We start from the raw sequence: 19,045 nt of genomic DNA, 5'->3' as shown, positions 1-19,045 counted from the left end.
TATATATATATATATATATATATATATATATATGTATGTACAGAAGAGAAAATATTATCATACATACTGTGAAAACTTTTTGCTCTGTTAAAAATAATTTGGGAAATATTAAAAAAAAATCAAAGGGGGGCTAATAATTTTGACTTCAACTGTATATATATATATATATATATATATATATATATATATATATATATATATATATATATATATATATATATTCTCTATATAATATATTTATTCATTCATTTTCTTTTCGGCTTAGTTCCTTCATTATTCTAGGTTTGTTAACTTATTCAGCATTCAGCATATGTTTTATACAGCAGATGCTCTTCCAGCTATAATATATATATATATATATATATATATATATATATATATATATATATATATATATATATATATATATATATATATATATATAAATCTTCAACTTAGGCTACTTACTGTATAAAATAAGTTATTTATCAGTAAATTTACTGAATTGAAATGCTTAAAAATGCATTGCTGACAAATAGATAACAAAGTTTAAAAATCTAAAATTAAAATTAATGCTATTTTTTGCTGTTGCACTGTGATCATTTAAATGTAGTCTGCTGTCATCAAATGAACCTGATAGATTTTTGATATAACTATGACACTTAAGTCGATTGATTGCTTGATTGATCGATTGATTACCAATACATTTAAACAGGATCTACTGCGGATTACACGGTATTTTTGTTGTTGTTTGTTTTGATGCTTTAAAATCTCCTTTCGTCTTCGACCTACATACAGCCTATACTGCAGGGAACAAAACAACCTCCAAATGTTTTTAATAATGTGTAAATAATAAACCAGCTCCTTATTCACGGCCTGATTATTGTGTTAAAATAGTGTCAGTATAACAGGCGTACAAATCTGCATCCGTTAATTTTACAACAAAGAAAAAGAAATTGAGAGAGTTATTCATATGATATGGTTTGTTTTTATACATGTACCTCTGTTTTGTCTACTTGTGATATGTTCTTACCAACTTTTTTCCTCTACATGGCTGAATGTGTCTGAGTATGAGGTTGCTTCTGCGCGCCCCCTGTGCACCTGTTCTTCACTCTGCTGCTGGTGCACAAATGAAGCGCTCGTGCATGTTGAGTCCTCAGCAAATAAGACGCGGTTCGTTTCTAAGCTCTCATCCATCCCCCAAAACGCATCCTTTTTGTCTTTATATTCTTTTGCACATCTTAGCTTTTTGGCATCGAAAACTCTCGCTCACCCCTCCCACTCCTTGCGTTTTCCCCTGAAACCAAGAAACCAGGACAGCGCGGCGCGCGACGGGTTAACGCGCACTCGCGCTCGTGATTGGCTGCGGGAGCGGCGCTTTTAGAGAGAGGTAACCAGGCAACTTCAGCTGGAGCAGCGGAGAGAAAGAACAGGGTAAAGGGGAAAAGAAGCGCAAAAATCCCATCAGTTTTGGTGTGCGATAGAAAGGATGTAGTCCAGGTCTGTGGCTGTCTGTCCCCGGCATGGGAAAGTGGATTACTGCTCTTCTACAGACGGTAGAGACTGGATACGGAGTGATTGCGCGTGGATTTTTATCATGAGAAGTATGGAATCTGAACGCACCACTTTAAAGGTAAGAAGGTTTGTCTTGTGGATGACATATGGAAAGAGAAACGGCGCTGTTGCGGTGAAACTTGGCCATGTGGAACGCGAGGACGTCTCTCCGCGCTCCGGTGATGGAGTTGTGTCGGTTGTTTGAATTCACGCATCTAAAGCGATTGGAGAGATATTAAACAGTTACCACGCATTTGGCTTGCGAGGAAATGAGCGGAACCAACTGCCACCAGTTGACGGTGATCATGCGTCCACGCGCGTATGGAGAGGAGCGGCGTTTGCTGCATTGACATCCATGTTCTGCCCCGCACGAGAGCCATTCATCAACTGAGATTTACTACAACGCTTCATATGTATCACCCATTTCATTCACAGCCGTGCAGAGCTGGTATATACACTTAATTAGTGCTGTATGCGCATACTCGTTGGAAACTGCAGTGGAAAGGAGCTCAGCATTCCCGCTCGGGTGAAAACGCACGAGTGTTAAAGAGCGTGAGATGTCAGTATGTCGAAGCGTATTACGCTAAATGTGTACGTTTTGTTTGTGAGGTTCGGGCGGGTTGAACGGTCCGCAGGGGCTCCGCGGCAGCAGAATCCCGCATTATAATCGCACTGCCTGTATGCGTGTGCGCGCGGGCGCGCTCGTGTGCGTGTGTGTGTAACAGGGAACCACCGGGCGGCGAGAATTCCGTTACTCGCACTCTAAGAATTTGACAACTGACTTGGGGCACCGCCGACCCCGTTAAACGGGACTCTTTTTAGGCGAGAGTACGTCCCACACTGTTTGAAACGGTAGAAACGGGAGCGCGTGCGTGAGAGATGTACGCTGACTGAGAGAAGCCTCTTCTGACCGCCTGTGGACTGCCGGTTGTGGTCGCTCTGAATGAGATAGTTGTTAAAAGAAAAACGAGCCCCTCGACGTTTACTATAAGGTAGAAAAGACGACGAATATTGTCGTGTTATTATCTTCTTGTGCGGTTTCGCTTATCAGAGCTCAATGATCCGAAGGAGAAAAGCACCAGTGAATGGAGTGTCCAACGAGGACGACTTAAAGCTAAAATATCCTACATTGTTTTGAGAAGTAAAAAAAATGCTTGATACACATGCTGAAGTCCTAATCATCAAGTTAAAAGGTCGTGGGGGTTAGCTTTAGGGTTAAGGCACAGCCAGCACACATCACCTCAATATAAAACAAGTGAAGTCAATGGAAGTAACGCTTGTGGTAAAAAAAAAAAGCACATAAACCTAGCCTATATGCGACCATTTCATCATTTTTCAAAGACTTACGACGCATCTACTCTGTGAATATATGGGGAATTTCACAAATGTACGAAGAACATTTATCAAATGCTTTCAAGTGAAGTCAAATGCAGCTAGCTTCTTGTTTTTTTTTTTTTTTTCAACAGCAACGCTGACCCGTACATTACATATAGGAGATGCCTCCATGTTACTATTGATGACAGATAAATCTGCGGTCACAAGCTGTATTTTTCCTCCCTTATTGTGTCTGAACTGATCCAGGTGTCAGGTGTTCATTGACAGCACCTCGTTTTTAGGTCAGTGGCTAATGTGTTAATATGTCACACGTCTTTTTGTTTGGTTCAGTTGTTCATTTGTGTTCAATCCAGCTGGATCTTGCTATTTCAGATTAATTTCTGTTTCAGACAGAAATTCTGTTTTGAATCATTTACAGTCAAGCTTTTAAACACCGCAGTTAGGTAGGCAGATCAGATGAGGATAAGAAAGGAAACATTTCTTTTTTTCCTGCCTTAATCAGGTCAGAGTCACTATGCCAACCTATGCCAGATGGCTCACTCTCCCTCACATTACGTCACTATACTACTTTAGAGTGCTATTACTGTGGTAAAGGTGGCCTAATCAGTGTTCTGGACTTCTCTGTGTGTTTCGGCAAGTAGGCCTTCCCCTTCTGCCTCAATGGGCCCAGCAGGCAACAGTGCATCTCTATGGAGACAGAACACAGAGTGTGGGAACCCTCAAAGCCAACATTGTTTTGCTCTCTCCACTGTTTTCATTTATTCATTTCACAAGCTGGGTTTATTTTGCGCTAATGTAGAACTCAGAGGTAGGGTTTGAGTCAAGACGGATCTCCTGGGCAACAGCATGTTTAAGCAAAATTAAAACGAACGAAGGTTTGTTTGACCTGCGTGAGTTTATCAGCAAACCAAACTGGCTTTCGGCTTGTCACAATAAGGGGTCATTGTCAATGTTTGCATAAAGAGTATTATCACAAATATTTTATCCATTCATGCTGAATGGATAAGGGGCTCCACACAAACACAGTAAATAGGTGCTATTTGAAGTGTTATTCAGCGTTTTCCTCATGACTATTATTTGTTTGGAAGAATAAGCTGAAAGGAACATGGTTTCAAAGCCGCAAAACCCAACACAATCTCACAGCAATTCACAATTACATTCAATTCATATAATATTATAAGTAAGTTTCAGTATGAATTGGTCAAACTCCAAAAGGGCATTTTAGGGGCATATCATAGGGAGTTATTGGCTTATCTTCTTTTGAAAAGTCGTACATTTTATTTCATACGACATCATACAAATCTGTACGAACTAGCCACTTTTTTAACAATACGTTAAATACTTACATTTTCTCTTGAGATCAGGCTCAGAAAGGACACAGATGCTCCTGAGATCCAGACAGTTAAATAGCAAACAGCTTTGATTATGTTTTATCGTAACTATGATAATTATGACATTGTGACCACATACAACTCATAATTACTAACTGAAAGCTGCAAATTGTGCTAAGTGATTGCTTTAGATTCATTTAGGTACTATGTGCTGACAAGTCAGAGGACGTGAACAGCTTTGAGGATAACGTTATGTGCGGTATCTGGAAATGACAGTAATAATGGTATTTTGCAAATGTATATGTAGCTCATAACCATCAGTTAAAGGTAAATACTATTTCCTATCATTGACGTAAACAACGTTTAAAACCTGTACAAGTTTTTTTTTCTTCTGGTGAACACAAACATTTGGTAGTCAAACTGGTAACCAGTGAATTCCATTCCAGATTTCTTTCCTGCTTTGGAAAAGCTGCTTGATTACCATCATTCTTTAAATTGTTTTCTTTTGTAATCAATAGAAGAATGTAAATAATACTGGTTTGAATATACTTTATGGTCAATTTTAATCATAACTAACAAATAGCTAATAATTAATCTATAAACCTCCTAAATGGGGCTTTCCATTAAATGAAAAAATAAATAAATAAAAAAAATGACGACTGCTTTAGTGTCCCACCAGTGATGATATACAGCCATATCGCACTGCTACAAGTGTGGTATTGCATTTATACAACAGTTCGACGGCATAATCTTGAAAATCCAACACAGAGAGTTTTAAAATCCTTTTGTATGAGGAACTACTTTCTTCCGCCATTCATTTACATCTGCAGCTGACGTCAGAACAGCAGAAGCTGTTAATAATTCTCCAACGTTACTTTAGAGCCAGTATTTGAATGATTGTCTAGTGTAATATCCAAAAGTGATGACAAAACAGGTGATTTTGCTCACATTTAAGATTATAAGGCTGAACGTGACATGAAATGCCATCAGTCTAGAGAGATTCCCCAGTATTTCTCTGCTGCAATCAGGATATCACAAAAAATAACCCTGAAAAAGCCAAAGCAAACACACTGCCAGATCACTATGGTATAAATACAGCACTATAGCATACAAAAGAGAGAGATCGACTTAGAATGTAACTTACATGTTTTATAATGATTTGATCAGCTGCAGTTTTAAATTACGCTGAATTTTTCTCCTCTAAGGGCTTATTATGAGGTCTCTGTTGTCTTCTTGTGTTGGAACGTCAACCGTCTTTGCTCAGGCTGATGGATGCCAATGTGCTGTATCTCAGAAATTATAAAGATTCATAATTGGCACTATCCTTAATAATAAACTGCATAGTTGCAATCTAAACAACTTCATTCTCCCCTAAAAGCCTCAAAAGTACATTATGTTGTCCAACAGCTGCAATATTTGTTAAACTGTAGTGAGTTTATTGATCTGCAGTCACTCTATGTGGGCAGAGTAATACAGATGGATGAGGAGGCTGTACGAGTGCTGTTAATGCAGAATACTGCACGCCTATCAGCCAATCAGATTCGAGAACTGTTGCATATATACAGCTGAAGTCAGAATTATTAGCCCCCCCCCGAATTACTGACCCCCGTTTATTTTTTTTCCCAATTTCTGTTTAACAGAGGGACACATTTTTCAACACATTTCTTAACATAATAGTTTTAATAACTCATCTCTAATAACTGATTTATTTTATCTTTGTTATGATGACAGTAAATAATATTTGACTCGATATTTTTCAAGACACTTCTATACATCTTAAAGTGACATTTAAAGGCTTAACTAGGTTAATTAGGTTAACTAGGCAGGTTAGGGTAATTAGGCAAGTTATTGTATAACGATGGTTTGTTCTGTAGACTATCAAAAAAAATATATAGATTAAAGGGGCTAATAATTTTGACCTTAAAATTGTTCTTTTAAACTGTAAAACTGCTATTATTCTAGCCGAAATAAAACAAATAAGACTTTCTCCAGAAGAAAAAATATTATCAGACATACTTTGAAAATTTCATTGCTCTGTTAAACATCATTTGGAAAATATTTAATTAAGAGGGGGCTAATAATTCTGACTTCAACTGGATATGTATATGTCTATAACATTTACTTTTACTATAAGAATGATTTATATTCAGACTGTTCATATTATAAAATTACTATTATAACAAAAACTTTAGAAATTAACAAAAACTTTTTGTAATTACAGTCAAACCTGATCATGGTGGGTTATGTATGTGATTACATTATAGTTCTTCATTATTGATATGCCATTAGTGTAATAGTTGTTCAATCGTGAAACCATAGACTAGCTAATTCAAAATAAAGAAGTAATTTTGCACCTATTTTGCATTTATTGAAAAAAAATACACTCACAATATTAAATATTATACTATTATATTATTATAAATGCAATGAATAAAATAAAATGACTATAATATAATCTATCACATTTATTTCTGGGACCGAATTCCCCCCCAGAATGTTTTTCTTTGTGTATTCCAACAAATTTCAGCATTGAAAAGGAACAACTGGCCAGAAATGGAACAATTCTAGTTATGGATTTCAACTTTTAAGGTGTTCGTTGCACTTCAGATTGTGAGGGGTTTGTTATGGAAGCGGATGCAGAGATCTTATTGGGATGTTTGGAAATCGTCTTCATCGGTGCAGTAGGTGTTGGACTTTCCTGAAGTAGAGCTGTTTAGTGGGGATGTCCCTTCTCGGAAATCTGTCCCGTATAGAGAGAAGGCATTGACTGCCGTTTCTCGTCCTCTGTATTGATCTGTCTGTTCTGTGTGACATTATCTGCTCTTGCTAATTAGAGCTTAGGAATGGTCTCACCCATCGGATGGCATCCGGCTGAGGACATGACACTGAGCCTCAGGGCACAGCTGCCACAGTTCAGACCATCAGAAGGGTTACATTAAGAATGTAAGTGATATTGCAAATGCAGAGAAGGCCACTGCTGGTTATGTTGTGCTTCGGGTTTTGTGTGTTGTCATGCTGTGCTATAATAATGTCAGCAGGGCTCTGTGTATTGCAGCGATCTCTGTGGAGGTGGTGTGTGTGTGTGATACTGTCACACTCTTTTAAAACTTAGTGAGCTGCACTGAGTTTTACTTACACTTTACTGCAGCTGCCTTTTGAGGACACATCTTAATGGTGCTTGATAACCATAGACTGGCACAGTAGTCTAGTAAGCATAAAAATATATGAAACATGAGTATTGGGTTGCTTTTTTTTTTCTTTTTTAACTCAACTTGTCCCAATACATGCAGGGATTTGTATAATATGATACTATACAGTATGTTACAATATAATATAATATTAAATTCAGCAATTCAGGCACATTCACTCTTCTAGGTTTAGTATTAAATGCATCCAATGTGGGCCAAAAAGAGTATAATATAAAAATAAAATTACAATTATATTAATATTTGAAATTATATTTATGAATATTATATAAAATGTTTGTATTTTAATATTTATTTCCGCAGACATTAGTTTAATTTATTTATTTAATCATATATTTTTCTTGCCATAATTTCAGTAAACACCTTAATTCCATTTGATGTAGCAATAGTTTAAATAACATATTTTTAGTCCAACATATTTATAAAAAGAATCATTTAATAACATTAAAAGACTGGAAAATTGGGAAGAAGTGAAAATGTAGAGGAAATAAAATGCAGTAAACAAAGTTAGTGAACCTGCAATATTCTTTTAAATTGCTTTCTCCGTAGGCAGCTCTAGATTAAAGTACACAGGGCGTACAAGGTGGAAACGGTGGTTTTCTTTGTGCCACATGCTGCAATGTCCTGCTGGCATCTGCTCCATAATCTCCTTAAAATGGCCACAATCTGTCTGCACAGCTATTTGGATCCAAAAATGACACTAAAACATCAGTCCACACACGGGCAAGCTCAGCAAACTTTCACATGTGGTCGCCCACTGTATGGAGCCACATCAGTTTCAAAAAACTCACAAATCCAATTCGTAAATTCAAAACATGATTCAAAAATACACAAATCCAATTCATAAATTCAAAACACAATTCAAAACTACAAAAATCCAATTCGCAAATTCAAAACACGATTCATAAATACACAAATCCAATTCGCAAATTTGAAACAGTTCAAAAATACACAAGTGCAATTCGTAAATTCAAAACGTGATTCATAAATACACAAATCCAATTCGTAAATTGAAAACACGATTCAAAAAGGTACAAATCCAATTCGTAAACTCAAAACACGATTCAAAAATACACAAATCCAATTCGTAAACTCAAAACACGATTCAAAAATACACAAATCCAATTCGCAAATTCAAAATACGATTCAAAAATACACAAATCCAATTCGTAAACTCAAAACACGATTCAAAAATACACAAATCCAATTCGCAAATTCAAAATACGATTCAAAAATACACAAATCCAATTCGTAAACTCAAAACACGATTCAAAAATACACAAATCCAATTCGCAAATTCAAAATACGATTCAAAAATACACAAATCCAATTCGTAAACTCAAAACACGATTAAAAAATACACAAATCCAATTCATAAATTGAAAACACAATTCAAAAATACACAAATCCAATTCGTAAATTGAAAACACAATTCAAAAATACAAAAATCCAATTCGTAAACTCAAAACACGATTCAAAAATACACAAATCCAATTCGTAAATTGAAAACACAATTCAAAAATACAAAAATACAATTTGTAAACTCAAAACACGATTCAAAAATACACAAATCAAATTCGTAAATTCAAAACACGACTAAAAAATTCAAAGATCCAATTTGTAAACTCAAAACACGATTCAAAAATACACAAATCAAATTCGTAAATTCAAAACACGACTAAAAAAGTCAAAGATCCAATTTGTAAAATCAAAACACAATTCAAAAATACACAAATCCAATTCGCAAATACAAAACACGATTCAAAAATACACAAATTCATACCATTAACTTCCATAGTAATATCTTTCAACTAATTCAAATGGCTGCCGTTCATGAGGAAAAAAAGGGACCACTTGAGGGTGAGCAAATAATGAGTAGATTTTATTTTTTGGGTGAACTACCCCTTTAAAAACAGCAGCTGCACGTTGACTACAGAGGTCTGCGGTTTCAGGTTGACCATATAGAGTATCGGCTTTTCATTTACAGAATAACCAGTCACTGACTATTCAAATCAAAACCTTCTCCCTGAGCTACAAACAAAGGTCCATGCGTATTTTTATTCATTAATTTTTTTCTGTCTGAATCCTCCAAATTAACTTGCCCTCAATGGGAGTTCAGTCCCATCTTTCACTGCAGTATGGACGAACGCCACGCTCCACTGACTCCAGCCTACCCTTAGAAACAAAAGTGAGTAAAAAGGCAGACAAAAAGTCAATGGTTGATAATTTAGTCCCACGAGAGCTTCGTTCCGGAGCAAGTTTGATATGCTGCGTTGCAAACAAAGACTGGGAGGAACTCAGAAATGCAGGCCGTGCAGCCGCCTCAGTACATTAACACTTCAATTAAATCTATTCTTTCTGCATTCTCATTTACTCACGCTCACACTTTGACGAGTGCTCTTCTGGGACAGATTCTTTGTTTGAGGCGCAACTTGGTGCTCATTTACGATGTTTTATGCTTTGCATCGCCAGACCCGGTGGTATTGCACCTCTTCTCTCATCTGACATTTAAAGAGTGGGAAAAAAAGAAGTGAATGACATTTTAAGCTCTGCTTTACTTCTCTAACTTTTGTGTACATACACTACCATTCAAAGGTTTGAGGTCAGTAAGGTCATGTAAACATTTTGAAAGAAGGGCCGAGTTTTGAAATCGCCTATTACTCAATTAGGTACTACTTTTAAATTTATATGATCGTTAAGATTGTTCTATATAGTATGAAATGAACTCGGATCACATGACCTACCTGCCTCACTCCCATTCATGAATGTTCTCATGGGGCATCATGTGGCAGCTAGCTCTCTGCAACTCTCACATGGTCGCCCACTGCTAAGCAGGGCTGTGCCCGGTCAATACATGGATGGTAGACCACATGGAAAAGCTAGGTTGCTGCTGGAAATGAGGCCAGAAGGGGGCGCCCTGTGGTCTGTGTGGGTCCTAACACCCCAGTATATTGATGGGGAGTCAATACTGCTCAGTGAACATTGGTAAACCAAGGTCCCGACTCTCTGTTGTTGTTAAAAATGCCAGGATGTCCTTCAAAAAAAGAGTAGGGGATTATCCCTGGCATCCTGGCCAAATTTGCCCACTGTCCATCATAGCTTTCTAATCATCCCCATATCAATTGGCTTCATCACTCTGTCTCCGCTCCGATCAGATGTGTGGTCTGTGCAATATGGCTGCTGTCGCGTCATTGTGCTGCACACTAGTGGTAGATGAGGAGATCCCCAAAATTGTGTAAAGAGTGTCGAGAAAAGCGCTATATAAATGTAAGGAATTATTATCAAGGCATAGAGTTTCGTCCATTATATGCACACTTCAGTATCATGCAGGATGTAGTAGGTCATCTCGCCTATAAGTCATATGTATTCAGACGTACAACTTGGCTCACATAATATTGCTCACATACTATATAGTAGTGCTGTCAAAAGTATTGAGTTCGGTAGCTGTCCGTACTGAAATTTTAAAAACATCCATTTCCCGCTAACATTTGAGCTCCAAAATGCTCCAGTGTCTCCTTATCTGTGTTTGGACTCGGCAAACAGTACTGAAGAGTGGTGAATTGGTTAATCACAGTCATTTTAAGCATCTGAACACAATAGCCAATATCGTGAAAACACTACATTGTAAAAAGAAATCTGGGGTGCCAGAAAAAAAGAAAGTAAAATAACTACTGTTAAATTACATAAATTTACTGTAAAATAACAGCCATTAAATTACAGCAATTTACCGTAAATGAAATTACAGAAATTTAACGTGAAACAACAGACATTAAATGACAGAAATTTTACGTAAAATAACAAATGTTAAATTACATAAATTTACTGTCAAATAACAGCCATTAAATTACAGCAATTTACCGTAAATGAAATTACAGAAATTTAACATGAAACAACAGACGTTAAATGACAGAAATTTAACGTAAAATAACAGATGTTAAATTACATAAATTTACTGTAAAATAACAGCCATTAAATTACAGCAATTTACCGTAAATGAAATTACAGAAATTTAACGTGAAACAACAGACGTTAAATGACAGAAATTTTACATAAAATAACAAACGTTAAATTACATAAATTTACTGTCAAATAACCGCCATTAAATTACAGCAATTTACCGTAAATTAAATTACAGAAATTTAACATGAAACAACAGACGTTAAATGACAGAAATTTAACGTAAAATAACAGATGTTAAATTACATAAATTTACTGTAAAATAACAGCCATTAAATTACAGCAATTTATCATAAATTAAATTACAGAAATTTACCGTAAATTAAATTACAGAAATTTAACATGAAACAACAGACTTTAAATGACAAAAATTTTACGTAAAATAACAGATGTTAAATTACATAAATTTACTGTAAAAAAACAGCCATTAAATTACAGCAATTTACCGTAAATTAAATTACAGAAATTTAACATGAAACAACAGACGTTAAATGACAGAAATTTAACGTAAAATAACAGATGTTAAATTACATAAATTTACTGTAAAATAACAGCCATTAAATTACAGCAATTTATCATAAATTAAATTACAGAAATTTACCGTAAATTAAATTACAGAAATTTAACATGAAACAACAGACTTTAAATGACAAAAATTTTACGTAAAATAACAGATGTTAAATTACATAAATTTACTGTAAAATAACAGCCATTAAATTACAGCAATTTACCGTAAATTAAATTACAGAAATTTAACATGAAACAACAGACGTTAAATGACAGAAATTTACCAGAAATTAAAATTTATGGACATTGCTGTAATTTAAAGTCAATTATTTTACGGTAAATTTCTGTAATTTATGGGGAGTTATTTAACTTTTTTTTTTACAGTGTATTATATCGTAGGTCAACAATGCGATTTCGGATGCAGCTATTTTGTTTTGATATCATAAATTTGAAGAGAACATCAAAACATAAATAAATAAATAAATAACATATATTCAAAATATAATTCAGTCCTCTGATTGCAAAGCATCATTGCTTCAATGGTCAGTTCTCATGCTATCTTACAGAAATCATTGTAATATGATGGTTTTCTTTGAGTTTTTTTATCAGTTATTACTTAATTACGAATGATTGGTCTTCACGCATACTGTTATCAATGTTGAAAATTGTTTTTGAGATATTTAGAATATCATACTGAGCATAGTGGCGTAGTCCAAAGATCATATTTAATCCCTACCAGTGTCCTTACTACTCCCTGAAGTGAAATTCAGTGGAAAAATGTCAGTTATATCATCATTTATCCACCTTACATGTTGTTCCAAACATATACAACTTTATTTTTCTGAAAAACAAGTACAATTTTGAAAGTAAAATACTGAAAGAAATTATAAATTTAGTTGAAAATTGCCAAAATTACTTAAAAATATTTGTAAAAATTTCATTGCACTGTTTAGCCTTATGAAAGTTAGTAAAAGATGATAAAATTTTCATCTTTCTTTTTTAGCTGAACTATCCCTTTAAGACTTAACTGGAAAATCAAAAGGAACAAAATGGCTCCCTCGGGTCCCTTGACCTAAGGACCTCAACCTCTTTTTTTTTTTTTTTCCTCCAGAAAACAAATTGTATTGGATTAATTCTGCTCATACTGTCTTTTCATGTGGTTTAATCTGTGGTCGCTCATCCACTAGAAAGAGAGGGGAAGAAAAGATTCAGCGTGACCCACTCAGTGGGGCCCCAGTCTTGCTTGTATATATTCGAGTGGGCTTCAGCTCTTTAGTATGCGCAGACCTCTCTGTGCACCATTATCAAGCTGAAATGAAAAGCCTGTATTTCACCGTGGCGGACAGAGCTGGAGCGCTGCAGCTGTAATGCGCTCTGGAGAGAGAGAGAGGAGAGAGAGAGAGCGAGGGTGCAGTCGAATGTAAGGATGCAGAATCAAAGACGTGAGGTTTGCTCTACTAACGTCAGCGCAGATTTGTCAGTAATATGACGGTGTGCATATGCTGGCAGCTGGTGATATTCACTGTCAGATGTTAGCCTGAGGGCAAGACAAGCCAGGTCTGTAGTCAAACACTGGGGAATAACGGCACTTCGGCTGTCTAATGAGACCCACAAAATGGCTAACCAGGTTTTGTCTAAATGAACCAATGAATTGACGAAATGTGTCGTTTAATTTAATCAGCATCATATTCCATCTTGTTTACGAGCAGAGATGTCAATTAATAAAGTGTCAAGGCCGGGCGTTTGTGCAATCTGCAGGGGAAATTTTGTCAGAAAGCTCTGAATGTTTTGCATGCTCATCGTTCTTCACATTCCTGATCTGTGAGTGTGTTCTTTGATTAGGCAGCCCATGAAATGCTTTGCCGAATGTTAGTTTCATTCATGTGATGATCCATTTCCTGTCAAAATGATTAGATAAGGGTCGGTGTGTAATGCTGGGCTAACTTGCTCAACTGAACACTTATTTTTGAATGAATATTTTCAACCTGAGTCGACATTGAAGGTGCATCACTATTTAGATTTTATCCGTTGATTAATTGTTCATGCCATATTAAGGGTGTTTTCGCACCTGCCTTATTTAGTTCGGTTGAATTGCACTAGAGCTCGTTTTCCCTCTTGGTGCAGTTCGTTTGGGCAGGTGTGAATGTAGCAATTGCACTTGAGTGCACACCAAAAGCGGACCGAAAAAGCGTACCGAGACCTACTTGAAGAGGTGGTCTGGGTACGCTCTCAAACAAACCCTGGAGCGGTTCGTTTTTGGTGAGAACATAAGCCGAACTAAAACAGACCCAACAACTAAAAGTACTGCACCTTTTTGGACTAATCTAGCTCCTGTAGTTTAATGCGCTATTCAGGGCGTTGCTAGATATAAAGCTCTACTGGGGCATGTCCCCCCTCAAAAAAAAAAAATAATAAAATAAATAATAATCAAAAAAAAAAAAAAAAAAATATATATATATATATATATATGCACAAAAATAGTTATTATAAACAAATGAAGTATTATTGTTATTATAAAATTAGTATTCTAAATAATTAATAAATAACTGGAAAATAATCATTTACATTTTTTTTGCATGAATATTAATTTAATTTAATGAAATTATATAGGCAATTCTATTGAATTAAAAAAAGATGTTTAATAGAATTATCTGTTGTTTTAGACTTGGTACGACACGTGGTAGAGAATTAGCTTTATTAAGTTTTACCACTCTGACTCGTCACTTGCTTCTTCCAAAAAACCTATGAGAAAGTATGCATAGTAAAGATCACCATCATTTTATTTAAACTTTAGTTTTGTCGACTGCGTGCCGACACCTCCGCATAAAAGACTGTGGCAAATGCCAGTTTTGCAACGCATGAGTGGCGCGTGAGCAGTGGGTGTTTTTTCGGCATGCGTGTTAATAACCGGGACGCGCACCGGAAGAAGAGCAGCATGTCTAGCAGGAGTGGTGTGTTTTTTGTTTTTTTCTGCACACATGCAGAGATGCGTTAGGTTGATTTTTGATTAAACTACATTGTTTTCACCAGCATTGATTTAGTTGAATATAGAGAGTAACGTCTTCGTTTCGGAATTACCACTCGTAATAAATACACTTGCATATGAAGTAATTGATACCTCAAAGCATGTACTGGGGCACAGTAAATTGGGTCTAGCGACGCCCCTGGCGCTATTCCATCTTATGGAGTGTGGAGGAAAATATTTGTTGACAGAGCTTTACCTACAATTTTAAACAGAGAGAGAGAGGGAGAGAAAAACTTTACCTGATGGATCGTTGGTAATATTTCCGGATGATGACCATGTCGTAGTTTAGCTAAATTAATTCACGCCTCCTCCTTGCAATGCGTCTTCGCCGTTTGCAAACATTGTTTTCCAGCCACAGCCACACTTCATTCTAAGAATCTATAGTTTGTCTAAAGTGATGTATACAAACTATATAGTTTACTATGACCAGGGATACTATCAGCCAGTGCAGTCCATTATAAAAAGTGACATTTTGTGTCTGCCGGTTTGTTTACTTCTGGGAGTTCCATCCCACATGCTATTTTGACCAATTGAAAAGCAGTTTAGGCAATACATTCAATAACATCTGGCCAATGAGTGATGTGGATTTTGTCACATGACTGCATTTTTTTTTTCAACTGGTTCCGCCCAAAGCAGCCAGTAGCAATGATTCCATCTTAAAATGCGAATGAACTTTATGCTCAAAACTGGATTATCGCATTAAAGACGTGCAAATAAAGCAGCGTTTTCATCCAATGAGTCAAAGCGAACAAAATCGTCACTTCCTGATTAACTGGCGCCAAATATCAACAGTAAAAACTGAATTTACTGTGGTAGGAGAAGCTGCGTCAATATTTTCAACTAATAATTCACTTGCGCCTCAGAAGATAATCCTGACACGCAGAGAATGCTGCTACTGGCCGGGATGCATAGTACTGATCTGGCTAATTTTGCAAGTTTTGGGTAGGTTTGTATGTTTTCCACTTGCCAAGAACATCCATTTTATTTTCCATGACAGCGGTTTCAATGTAGCGAGTGACCTCGTCATCTTCCCTGTCAGCTTGCTGTACATGCTGTACATTGCTGTTTAGCGAAATACCGTAATACGCAGTGTAGGAGCGAGCTGAAATACCTTGGCAGCTAGAATGACTGTACTGGCTGAACTGGCGGTTGGCCTGACCGCGGTCAAAATTCGCTCTTTTTGACTTCTCCGTTTGTTTCATCTTTGCAGGAATGAATTTTAATGTTGTAACAAACTTACTTTCTCGCCCTAATCGAAATGCATCACACGACTGTTCATTTATTGCGCAAGCCCGAGCCCGGCCCCGTCTAAAATGATAGACATTAAGCCTGAACCCACCCGAACCTGTTGGGTTCCTTCGGGTTCGGATAAAGATCTTCAGCTCTATAAGTATGACATTGTCTATAGAATTTCACTCTAACCCCCTATTCACACGGGGCGTCGGCTTCAACACTTCCCATTCACTTTGAATGGGTGATGTCAGGCATTGCCGAACTGCATTGTGGATCCGTCAGTGACACTTCAGTGGTGTTGCTCGCTGCAAAAGTTGGAACTTTCTTCTTCCCAAGCGGCGACAGAAGCGTCAGCTAATCAGATCGCTGTACGCAAATACACCAGCTCAAACAGTAGCCTATTGCTGACTAATTTCATTGGCTAACGCTGCTATGATGATCGCGTCAGCCACGCCCTCTGTCAAGCATTGACGCTGAAGCCCCGTGTGAATGGGGCGTGAGTAAAAAATCAAAAGTTGGCAGCCCTGGTTTATGTGTGGGGAAATTGTATGAATTCATGCAAATTAGCCCCTTTTCTGACAATTTATAAAATGGTTACCAATGTGAGATCTGGCTGGGTATACTCATTTAACTTGAATTGTAATAAACATGCAATCAACTGTCAGAATACCTTCAGTTTTGCTGCTATATTCTTTTAAATACCATTATTCCCATGATAAGTATTACTTTTACAAGGGCATGTACAGTATGTTGTTGCAGCATGATGTCCAGGGCTGTGTGGGGCTTGATTTCTTTGATCGACATCTGTGCTGTGATAGTTTGTCCAAGGTGTGTCAGCTGGATCGCAGCACATTTGGACCAGAAAAATCACACCCGTGCCAGATCCAGATGTGCCAACCATAAGCATCCAGCACCTTACCATTCCAACCTGCCTCCTCCTTCCTCTCTCTCTTTGTCAGTCCTTCCCCACTCTATTCCCGAAGCAGAAATGTGCATAGATGTGTTTATTCATGAGAATCAACACAGTAAATGCATCTGGACAGACAGAAGACCAGCCTTGAGCTCAGGAGACGGGGTGTTTCCATAATGATTACATGTCAAAGAGCTACGGCGCAGCGTCTCAGGCGGTCTCTCCTAGCGTTATTGCCCTGGCTGGGAGAGATTTGGCTCTCATGTTGCCAGCAAAGCCTTCTGCTCTTGTGCTGCGAGAAACTGATTCTGCTTTTTCGTGAATACTTGCCTGGGAAATCTACTCTCCGGCTTTGCTCGAAACGAACATGCATCTCTCCAGAGCGATTGCTTTTCTCTTCTCCTCTGCCGCATGTTCTGCTCGAAATAACTGCACTCTCTTTTGCTTGTATGGGGAATTCCATCTACGAATCTGCTTTTTCCCCCCTTCTCTTATCTCTGCGTGCAGGGAAGGATTCAGAGTCGTGTGTACATATCTGTGCCGAAAAGAGATGAAAGAAGTATTTTTCCCCCTTTTTTGTGTTTGATATAAAAGCAAGGGCTCTTTTGCTTGTGATAACACTCAGCCTCTCCGTCTCCAGAGCGCAGTCAGGGTCTAATGCGCAGACACACTATTGCACCCGTGCGTGGCATCGTGGAGCACGCGCGCATGTGTGTGCGTGCATGTGGTTGAGCAGGCCTGTATTAAACTGCCATTCTTGCGACACAGCATGTCATACTAAAACCGCTGGATAAATGGCTGAGACTCAGCATGCGGCGGAGAAAGATGGAGAGATATGAGGAGATGGAGAGAGCGAGGGATGAGATGGATGGAGGTAGAGATCTTAGATTGGCGTGAGATGGTGAATGTCATCGGTAATGGTGAGGCAACACTGCATGGACGCACAAACAAATAAATCATGTATGCGCCGATGTCACGGATTGGTCAGGCTCTCACGATCCCCACTCACGAAGATCACCATCACCTGACTTCTAATGAGCACACAGCTGCATCACATTCACGAGCACCAGATAAAAGCACAGCACTCCAGTCGCTCATTGTCCGGGCTCGTCTCGACGAAAGCGGACAACTGAGCGACCACTCAGCGTAGTCATCCTCAGCTAAACAAACGATTTACTTACCTGTTCTCTTTGTATTCCTCCTAGTCTTCCTGGTCCTCCCGAATCGTCCTGTCTTCCAGTCCTTCCAAGTCTGTGTCATCCTCTGTCAGCTGTATCTGGTGTGTGCTGTCCATCCTCGTGTATTCCTGTTACCCAGCCACGGAGGAAAAGACCCCAACATCATTCCTGATCCTCCTGGCTATCCTTCATGTGCTCCTTGTTGTCATTCAATAAACACCCTAACGTCTCCTTACCTCTGTCTCCTGTCCGCTTCATAACAGAAGCCCGGACCAATAACGACGACAACATGAGCACCCCCGATCACTTTCAAGAGCTGGTGGACCAGTTGAAGCGGATTCTACAGCCACCAGCTCCACTTTCCAACGCACCACCAGCACCGAGCACTTCCGCCTCCACAGTTTCTTCTTCGGCCCTTCCTTCCAGTCCCATGGCCCGACCAGCGCCCTACTCAGGCGGAGCGGGGGAGTGCAATGGTTTTCTGTTACAATGTTCCCTCATATTCGAAATGCAACCTTCTCTATATCCCACAGATAAGTCAAAGATCGCCTACATCGTATCACTACTCTCTGGGCCTGCACTTAAATGGGCTGAGACGATCTGGAACCAAGCCGGGCCGGTCATGAATTCCATCACTACCTTCACGGAGTATTTCAAAGAGGTGTTTGGACGTTCTGATGGGGAAGTAGCCGCTGGAGAGCAGCTGTATCATCTAAAGCAAGGTACTCTATCTACACAGGAATATGCTCTCCGGTTTCGCACTCTAGCAGCTGCAAGTGGATGGAATGAGAGATCGTTGTTGACCACGTACCGGCTCGGCTTGGAACCCA

At 38.1% G+C, this 19,045-nt stretch overlaps 1 protein-coding gene across 8 annotated transcripts in view; it reads left to right on the top strand.

The window, feature by feature from the left end:
• Window positions 1–1,186: 1,186 nt before the first annotated feature.
• The window catches only part of dab1a (DAB adaptor protein 1a), a 309,435-nt gene continuing 291,576 nt past the window's right edge, over window positions 1,187–19,045 (top strand). For 5 of the 8 annotated variants that reach the window (XM_056480776.1, XM_056480771.1, XM_056480774.1 and 2 more), the window contains exon 1: window positions 1,188–1,612. The gene's annotated coding sequence lies outside the window, so the exon portion shown is untranslated. Of the gene's footprint in view, window positions 1,613–19,045 lie in introns of all 8 variants that reach the window. The other 3 variants (XM_056480775.1, XM_056480778.1, XM_056480769.1) reach the window with 2 other exon arrangements.

Source organism: Danio aesculapii, chromosome 20, assembly GCF_903798145.1.
Source record: "Danio aesculapii chromosome 20, fDanAes4.1, whole genome shotgun sequence".
In the NCBI taxonomy this organism is placed as follows: Eukaryota; Metazoa; Chordata; class Actinopteri; order Cypriniformes; family Danionidae; genus Danio; species Danio aesculapii.
The sequence above is the reverse complement of the archived record's forward strand: the minus strand, read 5'-3'. Positions and strand labels throughout refer to the sequence as shown.